The sequence below is a fragment of the Lygodium microphyllum genome, chromosome 8 (assembly GCF_053477565.2).
Source record: "Lygodium microphyllum isolate KBCC chromosome 8, Lygodium_microphyllum_v1.1.10, whole genome shotgun sequence".
Lineage (NCBI taxonomy): Eukaryota > Viridiplantae > Streptophyta > Polypodiopsida > Schizaeales > Lygodiaceae > Lygodium > Lygodium microphyllum.
In genome coordinates this window covers 9221926-9239017 of record NC_141142.1, presented here as the reverse complement: position 1 = coordinate 9239017, position 17092 = coordinate 9221926, and the positions used below count along the sequence as shown (strand labels likewise).

Genomic DNA, 17092 nt, shown 5'->3' with positions numbered 1-17092 from the left:
ACAGGAGATACAAACTAAGATTGGGTATTTGGGTTCCCTTGGATTCCGATACAGATTACACACCATATAAACTTGCGGTGCACGTTTTGCCGCATGAAGAAGTAAAGAAGGTGAATGTTACTTCCAATTAGAGTCTGAAAGATGTGAGGGATACCTTGGAATTGCTAGACAATACATCCCCTAGATATAATTTCAAAGTGAATGGTGTAACAATTGGTAAAAGAGCTGAGCGCTCTTTCTTTTGTACGAGTTGTTTGTCTCCCACAATTGTGAGTTTTGAGCCTTGAGAATGAAAACTTGGCAGGAATTTATCTTAATAGACTGCCCTTAAGATATTTTTTAATGGGAACTCATAAGGAAGCAAGTTGCCTTTCGAATGTGTATAAATAAAATGTACATTACATTCGATTTACAAGTGAAAATTTTCATTACACAATGAGGTACAAAATTGCATAAAAATGTACAAAGCCAAAATAATAAGGCTCGTGTATGCTTATGTTTGCTATTTTCATTCTTTATCGATTTCTTCAAAGATATTTTTTCTCACAGGGCCTTTCTTTGATTGTTGAAAAAATTTCACCTTTACAGGTAGTCTCTTTTCTTGGGGCTTAAGAGGGGATGGATCAAATTTAAGAGGAGAGAGCATTGGCATTCCTTTTTTCTTAGACTCTGCAGTAGTGGTCCCATTGCCTTTGCCCTTGCCTTTACCATTTCCATTGTCCTTACCCTTTCCCTTGACCTTTCCCTTGCTTGTGCCCTTGGCCATTGAAGTTTTGGGAGGAAGAGGGGAGTCAGGATCATACGGTGTGATTGCCTTGTCCAGAATCAGCTCGATGCATCTCTCCCTTATCCACCAAACATATGATTCGGGATAGTCCTTACACTGTAAGAATAAATGTTATAAGTTAGTGAAAAGAAATCATGATAAGGGTTGCACAAACATCAAATGAAATTAACTTACATTCACTCCTATTTGTAACAACTTTGAATCCACTGTTCTGCAAATGTTTGAGATAACTCTCCATCCACAAGAATGCGCATCGCTTTGCAATGGAACTTCTTGTAGAAGAAAAGTATAAGGCCTTTGAGGATCAGCAAGATCCTCGTATGTTGTATCCAAAAATGTAGAAACGAGTCTACCAACACTGCAAAAGGAAACTTTGTAAGTTCAAAATTTTCTTTATAAATAAAATCAAAGTAAGTAATTTTCTTTCAACATACATTCGTGCTTGACCATGAACACCGCTGAGAGAATTCATAAAGATAATTTCCCTTGAAAGACAATTAATGTAGATGAGACTCCAATGCCCTCTGCAAATTCATAAAAGAGGCGAGTAGAAGGATGAAAGCAAATGAATATAAATTTTCCTCTACAGAAAAAGAAAAATACCTTTCTACATAAGGGAAAAAGATGTGGTAATTTGTCACACTATCGAAGCTACGAAAAAATGGTGAAATATTAGAATCAGATTTTGCAAAAAGTTCCACAGAGAGAAGTGGATCAACAATGTATATGGTTCTTCGGATATCGAGAGTGAGCGAGGAGACCAATGCCCTGCAGACAATAGCAAAAGCTATTCAATATAAATTTCATCCAAAATATACTTGAACCTTAAAGACTTAACTTACGCAAAAAAAAAAAAAACCTTACCTTATGCAACAAAAAACCACGGAGTCAGATAGTTGGACATCCCTTTTTTCCAACATGGAATTGTCCTCGGGAGATATACTAAGATATTCCTCCTCAGGTTCCGCAGAGACATTCACAAGAATCTTCCCATACACTTTGCCCATCCTCTCGCTGTTGACGGGAGCAAGTAATGCGGCTTTCCTCTTGTAAACATCGTCTTCAGTTTCAAGCACCTCCTGATTTTTTTCACTCAAGAAAGCCTCCTGCTGGGTGGCACCCCTTGTAGGGTAAAGGTGAGTAACATCCTTAACATTTAGCTTTTTCTCTTTCCTGGACAATTTTGGGGGAATGTTAAGGATTTCAAAGGCTTTTTGATCATTGGAAGGCAAGGGCCTCAGCACTTTGTCAAACCTATACCTGACTCTGCTGATGATGCTGAAATCTTTATTCATAAGGGTGATCCTATGAGCATGGGCGGCAGCAATGTAAGTGTCGTTCATGAAATCAATAACAAAATCTTCTACGGCCTCTTGCAGGGCAAGAATGGCTGAGAGTTGCCACTTCTTATTTAGACCAGAGACAGTTGCCACTTGAGACAATCTATCAGAGATCTCTTTAACGACCCTTATAAAAGCAGCTTTTGGAATGACATGCTGTGTAGCTCTCTGGCCTTTCCTTATCTCACTGAAACATCTCTGCATATAGAAGAACCTGGACTTCCTCTTTCTCTTTTGTGGCTTGGGAGGTTTAGTGGCTTCAGCAGATGTAGCCTCAGGTGCCATTGTAGGGAATGAGTCTTTCACAGGGCAAGAATCACCCTTTGCTTCCTCAACTTCAGGAGAAGAAACATTTATAGAAGATGTAAGGACAACATCAGGTGTAGGGGGGATTTCTGTTGTAAAATGCTCTGGGGCCTGTGATGGACCAGCTTCAGTAAACTTGGAAGAGGGCTCCTCCTCAGATTCTTCAAATTTTAACTTTCTTTTACCCCCACTGTCCTTCCCATCCAGATACACTCTTCTTGCAGTTTGCTTTGTCCTTGCCATCCAAAAATGCAAAAATAACAACCAGAAGGACAATATCTGATATAGTAAATCAAACAGGCTACTTGGCGTGAAAAGGGACGAAATGAGCAACTCCGATATGGCGCGATATGAACAAAACGAGCACAATGGAACAGCGCCCTCGCTCCGTATTGGACACCAGAATGCCGATACGGCGCGATATGGAGGAAACCAAGACTGCGTATGGACGCCCTTACTCCATATTGGCAATGACACAAGGGTGAGATCGAAATGCTGATACGGCGCGATATGGAGCAAACGAACACAGCGTATGGACGCCCTCGCTTCGTATTGGCAATGACAAAAGCGGAATGAGACGGAGACACCGTGTCCGTGTCTCCATAGCATCCATGAGAGCAAGGAGTCGCACATGTATCCGGTGTCGACTGTGGACTCACTGCCTCTGTATCACTGCAACATCCCCCTGATCCCAATGCACTCTCTCCCTCTAGCCCAAGTCGTGAGCGTCGAGCTCGTCTACTTGAAGTCGAAGCATCCGATTGCGCTAAAGCAAATCTAGCAGAGCGCCGTGACGAAGACCAAGATAGCTCCTGGTCTGCCATCTCTCTGAATCTGGCAATCTGGTATGGAGACATGCGTGCGAAGATGTCCTATAACTCCTCATCACTCATCCCTCGACTCATCCTGAAAATGTCACTTGCATAGACAAAAAATGCCGTATTGGTGAGACCAAACTGCTGATATGGCGCGATATGGAGGAAACGAGAACAACGTTCGAACGCCCTCGCTCCGTATCGGCACACCTCTTTTTTACTAGCGAATAAAGAACTGAGCCGAAAGACCACCGATACAACGCGAGAGTTAAGAAACGGAGAAGACGCAAGTCTTGTATCGCACTGTATCGGCAAGCAAGGCGGGAAGAGCTCGAGAAATGAAAAGTGTACACGTAGGAAAAAGTACCACTTATATACCCACGTCAATCATGATACGTGTCGAACACGTGTCCGATGCTGATTGTGCCACGTATCTGCATTTATGGTCCGTGTGCTACGTGTCAAGTGACGACCGGTCCACTTCTTTGCCACGTGGTTATCGGCCATGTGTTGGCCAACGGCTACTACCATGTGTCGGAAACCAATGGATACTGCCAGGTGGCATAATTCCACGCCTACATAAGGGTGTGTTCCTTATCCATACGTTTTTTTTCGGTTTTTTGGGAGCTCTATTTGTATTGCTAATACGGCGCGAGGGTGACTGTTTGCCTTCTTCGCTTTCCTCTCTTCACGTCGTTTTGGAGGTTCTGCAGAGTCTTCTTTCAACTCTCCTCTCAAGCTCATTCTGCCCAAGCTCGTGTGACCACCGTTGTGGCGTTCGGGCTGGAATCACCGATACGGCGCGAGGGGGCCTATCCGTCTGAATCATTTCTCTCTTATCGCGCCGTATCGGCAGAAGTTGTAAACATGTCTGAACCCATAGAATTCCTAGGATCCAGGGTTTCTCCAGGAACTGGTAAAAGAAGAAGGCTTTCAAAAGGCTCAAGGGCATCAACATGTGATGAGCCTGTGCATTCTTTTTCCTCTCCATCCTCTGCCACTAGTGTGAGAAGGCCAAGTACATCTCCAGGGAAGTGAACGTCGGTAGTGAGAGGTCAAGGAGTATCAGAGCTCACTGATATCACTCCATCAGAGAGGCTACTTGATTTTATGCTTCAGAATGGAATGGATCTCTCATTCTATGGAGTTGTGAAAAATGTGTTTAATCCTGATTGGGAACTTGACAAAGTTCTGAAATCTTGTGAAAAATATATTGTGGAGGACTTTTTGGAGGTTGAAAATCTTGCAGGTCCTTCTGTTGAAGTTGGCACAATTGAATATGTCCATGTTCCCATTGGGTCAACAGGAAATGAAAAGTCAGTATTTACTAAAAAGTGCAGGGCCCACTCTCTGGAGAGGTTTTATTCAAGAGACATATTTTGCTGCACTCATTCCAAAAACTGCAAGATGATGAGAAAATCTGCTGCTTTTATTGTTTTCAGCCTTGTCAAATACCTTGTGAAAGCTGAGGAGCGACAGTTGGAAGGAGCAAAGTCTGCCAGCTTTTGCATGTTAGATGATTTGGTAGATGAAAAGGAAACAGAGGAGGTTGTAGATACAGATTTTGAGGCTTCTATTGTTGAGAATTTGGATGTTGCTCACTTCAAAGCTGAGACTATCATTGAGGAGAGCCAAGGAGATACAGACCCTCAACCTGATGAGAGTTCTCACCATATTGTTCCTTCCCTACCATGTATACCTTTCAAGGACAAGGAGTACATTTTACTGTCAGATATTCAAAAACTTTTTAATCTCAGGGAAGATTATTGTCTTGCAATTATTGCAGAGGCTTCTGATGCTGCAAATGGGATAATTGACATAGAAAATGAATCAAAGGAAGAGATTCTAAAACTTGATAAAGAAACTCTAGATGATAAGTTTATTGATGCTGGTGAGGCCCTCTCTCTTTGTTTTGAAAAGGCCAAAGAAGCTGAGAAAGAGTTGAGTATTACTGATGAGGACTTTGATCGCATTCAAAGAGAACTCGGGATTTCCAATTTTGGAAGAGAGGAGCCTGAATATGTTAAAGAATTGACTAACACCAATGAGACAGCATCATCAATAAATTTATGGAATCCATTTAAATTGGAGTACGATGAAAATCAAGTGGTAAGATAATTTTGAATTTGCTTTTACACATTGGTAGGTTTACATTTCATGCTCATTCAGTATGGGTTTTATTTGCAGTTGGAGATTGCTGATACAGATAACTTCTTGGGGTGTGGCAAAGGATCGAGAGCTGCTAGTAACACCACCAAAGACATTGCACTCCGCCACTACTTGGCTAGGATTGACCCTGATTGCTTTTTTGTACTTCATAGTAGTTTCTCAGAGGATGCAGCATGGCCGATACTTTGTATTAAAGCTATTACAAGGCTTCTAGGTTTCTCAGGATTACAACATAATGCCCACAAAGTAATGTTTTTGGAAAAGACTGCAGCAATTAGGATTTTCGGCTACGGTCCAGGTTACTCTGCTTCTAGAGCAGGATACTTTTTGGCGTTTTCATCCTACGCCTTAGCTGCAGACCGAGCTGATGTAAAATCTATAGCTGGCTACAAGAGAAAAAAATTTCTACGATATAGAGGAAAGATTCCTGAGGAGGAAGAGAATGTGAGAGTTTTGGAAAACTAGCTTTGTATATATTCTTTCTTATATATAAAAGTGCGATTGCTCATGTGTCATTGTCGTCTTTTATTTGCATTCTTTGAAGTTGTCGTCGAAAAACCCAGTTGAATAGCTCCTCCAAAGCATTGCTTTTTGTAACTCCTCCCCCATGCCTTGTGCTTCGAAAATAACTTGTGCGTGCTTGATAGTGGGATTTTTCCATGCCTTGGTTGCTATAAGTTGCTAAGGGGCCATGCTCCTCCACAAAGAAAGGTCCATGAATATGAAGAATATGCTGCAATAAAGTAATACAAATTTTATACCAATTGAAAAACCTATCAAAATAAGCCCATATTAAATAATTATTACTTTACCAGATAAAAAGTGATATCTTTTTCTCCCCATGCCTCTTTTATTGCCTGAACAAGCTTTGTGATTGATCTTTTGAACTCTTCCGCATATGTATATGTTGTCTTATGTTGCCCGAGGAGTTTCAGAAAAACATCAAGGTGTATCCAGACCTGCATTCTAAGAAACGCAAGCTTCGGCGTGCTTGCAACATTTGTTGTGATCTCACATAGCTCTCTCCAACACTCCCAAGCCACATTCACCTGCCTTCCTGAATGGTTTCCTAAGAATCGTCTAGCTTTTGAGCCTCCCATAGAGACATCGGCCAAGATATCTCTTGTTTTTCCTGAAAGTATTGGATCCTTTCTCAAGTGAACTTGGCCCCCATTGAATCCCATTTTCGATAGCAATGCCTCGCATTTATCAATACACTCATCTGATAAAGATAATGGCTTAATGGAATATGCGTAGTCAAGATGCAACCTGAGAAGCTTATCGATTATTCTAATCTCTGCATGCAAAGTACAAATATGAACATTCTTAAGAGAGATGGAAAGAATGGGATCCCAGATATCTTCTATGTTTTTAAATTTACTCAAATCTATAGAGTCTCTATTTGGGGCTCTTCTTACTGGTCGCAAACTACTCCAATCTTTGGATCCAATACTTTCCATGCAATAAATACAAGGATATTTTGCATTTGCACCATTACATATTCCAAGCATACATTTGATAGTTTTCAAATCAGCACTCATATGCCATTCCACATTAAATTTACCAACCCCATCAACTACCAACATTTCGCCTTCACTTTGAGACTTAATGATATTTGGAATACCTGTATGGTTGAACAACCATTTCAACGTTTGATGATTTTCAATTGGTACCTAGGCTGCACCAATCCACCAAATCTCCATCTCGGATTGGATCTTATGCAATGGAGCTTTGCCCTCGCCATTGCCATGGTCCAATGGCATGTTCATGAGGCAAATGCTAATTCTTTCAATCTTCTGTCCCTTTTGAATCTGTGCTTCATCCAACTTCAAGGCAAACTGTAGAACACCATAACTTTCTTCTACTGTGATTTTATACATGTGAACCATTGCAATTTGCACCTTTTTTAGATCAACCCATATATTGTTAAATTCATTGTAATAAAAAATTGCATGTTTTTTTTGTTTTTCATAGGACATAAACCTTTCGATGTGAATGTAATCTCCAAAAACATGTGGAATCTTGCGATTCATGGAAATTCTTGCAGTCGAAACTGCAAGGGCTCGGGGCAATCAAAATATAGTTACCCTATTGCATTTAAGATTTTTAAACCATAATCCAGAGATAGCACGATAACCTTTTCGACTTATACCCACAGTATCACATGTCTCTACGATTTCATTTGCTTTCACTGTGCCTTTTAAATCCTTCACTAGCTCTCTCAGAGTTGGACCTCTCAAATCCACACTTTCTGGTGACTTAAGAATCCTCAAAATGTCTTTCTTATTCATGGTTTCCTTCAAAAGTTTGATTCTTTCCTCATTCTCTCGGATATTTATGCCTAGTATGTTAGAGACATATTTCTTTGTAAGATTTAGTCTCCTTTTCTTTGCTCTCTCACACAAGCTGGTTATATTTTTTAATGGTCTCTTCCTCTCTCTAAATCCTACTGGAGTTTCTCTCAAGCGTGTTAGCTTATCCTGCAATGAATTGTTAACATTTTTCAAAATATCAATCTGACTTCTCAACTCTAAAATATTTGTTTGTGTAGTTTCTAGTGCTTTTTTCATTTCGTGCACTTGAGCTATATATGTGTAAGATGCAGAGTATAACCTCATACAGTAGCCAAGCATTCCATTATAACCTTCTCCAGCATATCTTATATAGTCATGGACATTCAAAAAAGGAGGTGGTTTACCTGTAGAAGGATGCCTGGGATAGATATTTCCATCCACCCACAAATCTATATGCTTCATTCCTTGTGTTCGCAACCTGTTGGCTTCAATCTCATCTATCAAAACTCGATGATGTATACTTCTCCAAGATGTGTAAGTCGGATCTAGTTGAATAGATAGCTTGTATTTACATGTGCTTGTGCCTGTGTTATTTGAAGTAGTATTGCTAGACATTCTAGCAAATGAACCGAGCAAGAATCTCACAGTGGTAGGAAGCAAGTGCAACAAAAGGAATGGTAAAAGAGAATAGTGTATAGAAAGAAAACGCGGGAGCAAACAAAATCTCAAAAATACAAAATCTCTCGAGTTCCAAGACAATAAACGGCCGAAAAGGTGACCCCTGACCTGGATTAAAAGATGAGGGCAATTAATGGCCGACCTCTTCAATGAACCAAATATTCTCTCATTAATCACATCTGGACAACCAAATTTAGAGGTTTTATTCTTCCTAAACCTCAACTAATTAGCAACTTAATCACTTTCTTACAAGTGCCATTTTTGAAGCGTTTTTGGCCCTAATGAAAAGTGAGATATGTGCAAGGATCAAGGAGAACCCAAAAGTGATGGCCTGAAGATACACTATCATGTCCAACTGGCAAAATTCAAATCCTAGAGTAAAAGCACTCACCAAGAGAGAAAAAAGACAAAAATAACATGAAGGCATCCGACACTCCAAAAAAATCAAGAATTAAAATCAATATCGAGAAGGTTCAAATAATTTTTTTTGTAAATCATTCTCTAGCATTGGGCTCACTCTCGTGCAAATTGTAAATTAATGAGCATTTAAGGGTGCACAAGTGGAGTGACTTAGGATGTTTAGATAGTTCACATGACTCTACATGCATGCATGAAGAGGCCACGAGTGGTGGGTACCTTGAAACATAGGCCCAACCCAGATCTTAAATCAAAGGTCACATATATATGGTGACAAAAACCTTATTTTAACTATTCCACTAACTAATGCAAAGCAAGCTTATCTCTTTTCTTCTTTACAGTCTCATCTTCTTCTTTGTGTGGCTAATCTTACATGCAAGATCTCAGAGATACAAGAAGAGTCTTGTGAGAGCATGTGAGCTTGTTCTTTTCATTAAAGCAAAACTCCATTGCTTCCCCTTATATTCTTGGGATCTTCCCAATTTGAGAGGTGGAAGAGTAGAAATTTTGTTACAGAGATGAAGAGCCAGAGAGGGCTTCAGGAGAGAGAGAGAGAGAGAGAGAGAGAGAGAGAGAGAGAGAGAGAGAGAGAGAGAGAGAGAGAGAGAGAGAGAGAGAGAGAGAGAGAGAGAGAGAAGATGCAAACTTGCATAAGCTTGGAGGAACAAGCGATGAAGACCAACTCTTTGCATGCGAAGGACAATGGAGTGAGCGATGAAGACCAACTCTTTGCATGCGAAGGACAATGGAGTGAGCGATGAAGACCAACTCTTTGCATGCGAAGGACAATGGAGTGAGCAGTGCGGAGCTTGTGGTAGCATGCATTGCTGGAGTCATCGAAGCTTGTGAGTTCTCAAAGGACATCTCGACTACACATGGTGAGTTCCCCTACATCAACTATTTTTCTTTGGTTGTCTTCTTGCTTGATGGGTTGCATATTCTCATATGTGACAAGTTGAATGAGCGAGATGAGATGGTAGGAAACCTCATACGAGGTGAGAGACCCTAAGTAGACTTGGCTTGAGGGAGTGCATGACTCATATGTGTCTTTTCATCTAGATTTGACACGTAAATGAAGTGGCCCTACTCACATAGAAAAGAGGAATATGCTAGAGCTTAAAAGGTCAATATATTCTCCCTTGATTTGTGCCACAATAGGGAAATTAATAATAGAGAAGTCATCACACTTCCCAATATTATAAGCTAGAAGAGATTATTGCATAGTGTTTTCAATAGTCACCATGCCCACTTATTGACTAAATGTAGCACCAATATGCTCCATATTGGCTTCATCTTGCTAGGCATTTGCTGGTGCGCAGATCGGTCACAGTATGCTCACGTAGTGAATCCCGGAAGGTCCCCAAGAACAATGAACTCTACCTTTTTGCACAAAAAACAATGTAAAAGCATGAACGACAAGAAGCAAGAGACCAATTGGGTTCAATCTCCCCCCATGCCTTGTGTGAGCGCTTCACAAAGCATGTATTTTATGTATATTTCCATCTTCATGCTCAATAATAGCCCAATTTACAAAAATATGACAAGCTTTTAGCTTTTGAGTTTGCTTTCTACAAAAATAGGAAATAAAGCTAATGGACGGTGCCCATGGAATCTGGCACGCCCAATCTCAATGTCCCAAATAGAAATAACATATCCGTGCGCATAGGCGCATACAAAATAATAATCAATAATCGATGTCTCAATAGACATAACAAAATATAGGCGTGGCGCCTATCAAAATATAATCCAAAGGTCGAATACTCGCTAGACTCCAATGCTTTCCTCCGCCACTGCTGCTATCTCTATACATCAACTGAAGCATTCACAATCGTTAGTAAAATAATACAATTAAACCGACAAAAGTGAATACCTAGCAGTCTTCAACTACATAAATAAATCAACTGGTTAGAAATAAATCCTAACCTTAATTTATTACGAGTGCGCACTCTAAACTCATAAACGTTTATTAATTTAATATGCATTTTGCGGAATCACCCGCTATGGAATCACCCATGTACACACTAAATTAATGAAACGCCCGAAAAGGACAGGCGTCCCCATCAGCTTCTCGCACAAAGAATCCTCTTTGTGTATGAGCCCCGGTCATCTAAGTTTATGGAATCCATCGTAAAACCTCACGGAATCCACCGTGGAATATGCCTCCTAGCATCATACCCCCGGGGTGGGATAGCAATTGACCTCAATTGCTATTAGCTCAATGTGGAGCTAACAGAGTGGGGAAAGCATTTAAGTCTCTAGCGTGCATTCATTGTGCTTCCTCTACAGGATGGTTCTTAAATTTTACTAGGTATCTAGAATACCTTCGACCAGTTCTAGTGGTCATGTAGTCAGTGTCTATGATGGCTTCTGGTTCAAGTATTTTAGTCTCTTCCTCTAATAAAGGTGGGTTTTCATAAATAGGGTGGACAGGTAATTGGCCTCTAAATGGTCTCAATAAACTGATGTGAAATGTATTATGAATTTTCCAATGAGATGGTAATTCTAATTTGAACGCATTATCATTAATCTTATGAATGATTCTAAATGGTCCATAGAATCTAGGAGCTAATTTGACAACTGGATGTCTATCTACACTTTGCAGTCTACGTTTTTCTATTCTCAGCCAAACATAATCATCAACTTTGAAATTCATGGCTTGTCTTTTCTTGTTGGCTTGTTTGGTATATGATTGCTGGGCCTTGGTAATCATATCCTTAACCTCATCAAAAATACTGTTATGCATACTAGCAATATCATCAGCACTCTGAATTCTATTAGACAAAGATGCAACAGGTGTAGATAATCTATATCCATAAATGACTTCAAAAGGTTCTTTCTTTGTAGATGTGTGCGGTGTATTGTTATATGCAAACTGTAATAAATGTAAATGAGTGTCCCATGTCTGAGGTTTAGAGATAGTATATGCACGTAAAAGATCTAGAATGGTGATGTTTGTGGCTTCTGTTTGTCCATTTGTTTCTGGATGAAATGCAGATGAGAAATCAATCTTTGTGCCTAGATTTGCAAACAGTGTAATCCAAAAATTGTTACAAAATCTAGAATCTCGATCTGAAATAATCACTTTTGGCAATCCATGGTTAGTAAAAACAGTTTTCAAAAATAATTGTGCTGCTTGTGATGCTGTTAAAGTTTTCTTACATGGAATGAAATATGCTTGCTTACTAAATCTATCTACAACAGTCCAAATCATATCATGGTTAGATTTAGTATTTGGTAAACCAGTAATAAAATCCATAGAAATATGTTCCCAAGGTTTAGATGGAATAGACAAAGGCATTAGTAATCCATACTGTTTACCATGATGTCTCTTTATTTTTTGACAAATCAAACATTCAGAAACGAAATTAGATACATCTGCATCCATATGCGGCCAATAAAAATCTTCAGTTAACATACGTAATGTAGATATGATACCTCTATGACCTTGATATGGGGGACAATGAATTTTATTCAAAACAAAAGATCGGAATGGAATAGTAACACACAGTCTCTTTTCAAAAAACATAAATCCATCATTATATGAGAATGAATCAACATGAATAAAATTATTTTGAACTAATTTTTGCCAATCAGAATGAAAAGTAATATCCTGGTGATATGTATCTTTCATAGCAATCAAAGAATCAAAAGATATGACAGAGATATTATGAATTGCAGGTCTTCTACTCAATGCATCACCAACTACATTTTCTTTTCCAGGTTGGGATTGAATGATAGGATAAAAACTTTGAATGAAGGAAGCCCATTTGATATGACGGTCAGAAATTTGGGGTTGGCTAAGTAAATGTCTAATGCTTTGCTGGTCGGTTTTTATCATGAATTCTGAACCCATTAAGTAGTGTTTCCACTGTTTTAATGCTTGTACAACTACTAATAGTTCTTTGTCATATGTTGAATATTTCAGCTCAGAGGGTTTCAGCTTAGAACTAGAATATGCTATTGGATGATTGTCTTGCATTAGTACGGCTCCTATTCCTGATCCGCTAGCATCAGTCACAACTAGAAAGAATGGTCTATTAAAGTCAGGCAACTGTAGAACAGGGGCATTGGTTAATGCACGTTTTAGTAAGTCAAAGGATTTCTGCTGAGTTTCAGTCCATTGATAAACAATTCCTTTCTTGAGAAGTTTGGTTAATGATAAAGCAAGTAATGAAAAATTACGTACAAACTTCCTATAGAAACTAGCAAGACCAAGGAATGAGCGTAACTCATGCACATTTTTAGGAACATGCCAATGCAATATTGCATCAAGTTTCTTAGGATCAACTTTAATTCCTTCTTTTGATACAATATGACCTAAATACTCAATTTCTGTCTTAAAGAATTCACTCTTTTCAGGATTTGCAAACAATTGATTTTCTTTCAGTAATTGAAAAACTAATGATAAATGCTCATAATGCTCTTTTTCACTTTGACTAAACACCAAAATATCATCAAAGAAAACAATCACACAGTACTGATATTTCAAAAAGATACGATTCATCATTCTACTGAAAGTGGCAGGTGCATTAGTCAATCCGAATGGCATGACTAAGAATTCGTAATGGCCAAACTGTGTTCTAAATGCAGTCTTAAATATGTCAGATTTATCTAGCCTCACCTGATGATATCCAGACTTAAGGTCAATTTTACTAAATATAGAAGATCCTTGCAGTTTGTCCATAAGATCATCAACTCTAGGTATAGGATACCTATTCTTTACAGTGATCTTATTTAAAGCTCGGTAGTCAATACACATATGATAGGTATTATTCTTTTTCTTAACTAAGAGTACAAGTGCACCGAATGGAGAACTGCTAGGTCGAATTAAGCCTCTATTTAGTAATTCTTCAACTTGACTCTAGATTTCTTTTTGCTCTATTTGATTGTGCCTATATGGTGCTTTGCAAGGTGGTTGTGTGCCAGGGATTAAATCAATCTTATGGTCTTCTGGACGTGAAGGTGGTAAACCTGGTGGTAGGTCTTCGGCAAAACAGTCTTTAAAATATGCAAGAAATTCCTTATGCCTAGGGTGCATATGATTTTCCTTTGCGTGCAATTCATTCACCCAAATGAGATATGATTTAGTACTCTTGCGTAATGCACGTTTTGCTTGAGTATGCGAAAGTAGTGGAAAAATATTAGATGCATGCATACCATATAATGCAATAGATTTTCCTTGAAAATTAATATTCATTGTGTGTGTGGAATAATCTATATTTGGATTATGCTGGTGTCTCCAAGGCATTCCTAAAATAATGTCGCTTGATTGTAATGGAACAACTAAGAAATTTCTTCTTTCAATGTATGAACCAATTTGAATCTCTAAATCTTGAACTTCTTGTGTACCATTGTACCTAGTGCCTAAAAATGCAGCTTTTATGCGATAATGTGTAGGTACAGTCTGTAGTTTCAATTCCTTTACCAATTTTGTTGAAATAAAGTCATGAGTACTACCATCATCATGCAAGATAGTTCTTTCCTTTCCATGCACCAAACATTTCATAGTCAATAATGAATGTGGAGTAGGCATACCTGGTAAAGTGTTGGAAGTAGTAGTAGTATCATCCTCATCTTTAGTGAAATCATGCATATCCTCATGCTCGTCTTCGTCCATGGCTCCAAGATAGTTGATATGTGCTGGTGGCTTCTTTGAATGACAATTTGCTGTGAGATGCCCCGGCTGGTGACATTTATAGCATACTATTGGCTTGGCTTTGCTTACATTATTTGCAATGGCTGGAAGTCTGGGTACATTTGGATTTGCTTGTGAAATAGGCTTAGAATTTGGATTGACATTGGATGGTAATGCAAGTGGTTTAGCCCAATTCTTGCGGAAAGATGGTGATGAGAAACGACCTGGATTAAACCTTCTAAAATTGGAATTGAATTGTTTAGATCCATAATTACCATTGGCTTGGAATTGCTGTGGTCGTCTGTCTCTACCGCGTAACTTATCTTCAGTGTCGTGAGCTAGTGGGATGGCGTCTTCAAGGGTAGCAGGCTTGAACATGTTCACTTCAGCGTAGTAATGTCCAAGAAGTCCAGACATATACTTCTGCTTATGTGTCGTCTCTGGTACGTCTTCAAGCATGCGTAGCTGTAGGAGTGCATTCCAAAAACGCTCTGTATACTGTGGTATAGGCTCACGATCCCGTTGTTGAAGTAAATCCCATTGCTTGATAGCCTTCTCATGAAATTGCGGTGGAAGGAAATTCTGCATGAACTTCTTCTTGAAATCTTCCCAAGTAGCAGGACATTCTATGCTCTTGCGTACTACAGTCCACCAAAGTGATGCTCTGTCTACCAAATGATTAGTAACACACTTGATTTTATCTTTTTCTGGATAAGTTTCCTCATGGAAATAGTCATCAAACTGGCTAATGAATGATAAAACAGTCTTTCCTTCTCGTATGCCATTGAAAGTGCGAAATTTGAAACTTCGTTTACTTATCTTTGATTCCTTGCGAATGGTTTGTGCTTCAAGAGTGGCGTCGATGGTACGTCGAATCAAATCTTCAGCTTGAGATTCTTCTTTGTCGGTGGACGCTCTTTGTAATTTTGTCAATTGCGCTTGCAATGCTTGCCTAGCCCTTCGTTCTTCTTCCAATTGCAGCATGATTAGATCCAGCTTTTGTTCCATGGTAGGCTCAGGTAGGTCGTCTTCAGCCATAGGATCATCCATATGTGGGGTCGTCATCCTGTAAAACTTAATAAACCTTTCTCACTCAAAATCAAGTTAGCGGGATGAGCGTAGCTCAAATTCGTGGTTACAAGGCTATGCATTTTTTTGGGTATTTCTTTCTCAATTTTCAGAAAATCAGCAATATTTCCTTCGTCGTTTGCTGAAAATACTTCAGCGAACCTGTAGATGGGTAGAATACTTTGCCACGAACAACTTTCCAGTTCAGAGTTTTTGCGCAGGAACAAGCCTTCTAGGAGTTTTGAGCACTAGTCAGTTATGACTCCAGTTGACTAGTCTGACTTGCAGAGTTGCAAACTTAGCCAACTTGCAGAGTTGCCGACTTGCAGAACTTAGGCCGACTTGATGAACTTGCAGGACTTGATTCCAGTCGACTTGCAGAACTTGACTTTTGATGCGCAGGACCCGGAGTTTGGTGGCTTTCTTGCCCTGTGTGACTTGCAGAACCTTGCTTTGACTTAAGAGATTAAGCTTAAAAAGCTTAATGTGGCCGTCGACTGATTTCGTGGGGGGAGGGGGGGGGGCGTTTTTTTTCGCCGCGCGAAAAAATCGGAGGCCCCTCTGAGACCTCAATTAAGAAATTTGAAGCTATTAAGCTTCTTTAAAGCTCATAAGCTTTACAATTAAGCTTTTGAAAAGATGGATTATAAGTTTCCTCACTGTTTCTTGACGACTTGATGAAGGAGATGGATGCGTGGTCCTCCGCCTGCATAGCCTGGTCCTTCGCGATCTGAGAGTAGAAACATGGGTACTTGATCGCCAGAAGTCTGCCTGTATCAACGGTTCGCGACGAGATTGACTGTAGAGCCCGATCGTTCCTGGAGCTCCGCCTTCGCCCGAGATGGGTAGCGATTGGAAGCTCTTGATCTCAGCTCCGCTCTGATACCACTGATGCGCAGATCGGTCGCGGTATGCTCACGTAGTGAATCCCGAAAGGTCCCCAAGAACAATGGACTCTACCTTTTTGCACAAAAAACAATGTAAAAGCATGAACGACAAGAAGCAAGAGACCAATTGGGTTCAATCTCCCCCCATGCCTTGTGTGAGCGCTTCACAAAGCATGTATTTTATGTATATTTCCATCTTCATGCTCAATAATAGCCCAATTTACAAAAATATGACAAGCTTTTAGCTTTTGAGTTTGCTTTCTACAAAAATAGGAAATAAAGCTAATGGATGGTGCCCATGGAATCTGGCACGCCCAATCTCAATGTCCCAAATAGAAATAACATATCCGTGCGCATAGGCGCATACAAAATAATAATCAATAATCGATGTCTCAATAGACATAACAAAATATAGGTGTGGCGCCTATCAAAATATAATCCAAAGGTCGAATACTCGCTAGACTCCAATGCTTTCCTCCGCCACTGCTGCTATCTCTACACATCAACTGAAGCATTCACAATTGTTAGTAAAATAATACAATTAAACCGACAAAAGTGAATACCTAGCACTCTTCAGCTACATAAATAAATCAACTGGTTAGAAATAAATCCTAACCTTAATTTATTATGAGTGCGCACTCTAAACTCATAAACGTTTATTAATTTAATATGCATTTTGCGGAATCACCCGCTATG

General features: G+C 39.5%; 1 long non-coding RNA gene across 1 annotated transcript; it reads right to left on the bottom strand.

The window, feature by feature from the left end:
• Positions 1–798: 798 nt before the first annotated feature.
• On the bottom strand, positions 799–1255 carry LOC148031956 (uncharacterized). The gene is made up of 3 exons (XR_015691764.1): positions 1222–1255; positions 962–1145; positions 799–877 (listed from the first exon to the last, which is right to left on the bottom strand). It is a non-coding gene; the product is annotated as an uncharacterized LOC148031956 (long non-coding RNA).
• Between the last annotated feature and the right edge of the window lie 15837 nt (positions 1256–17092).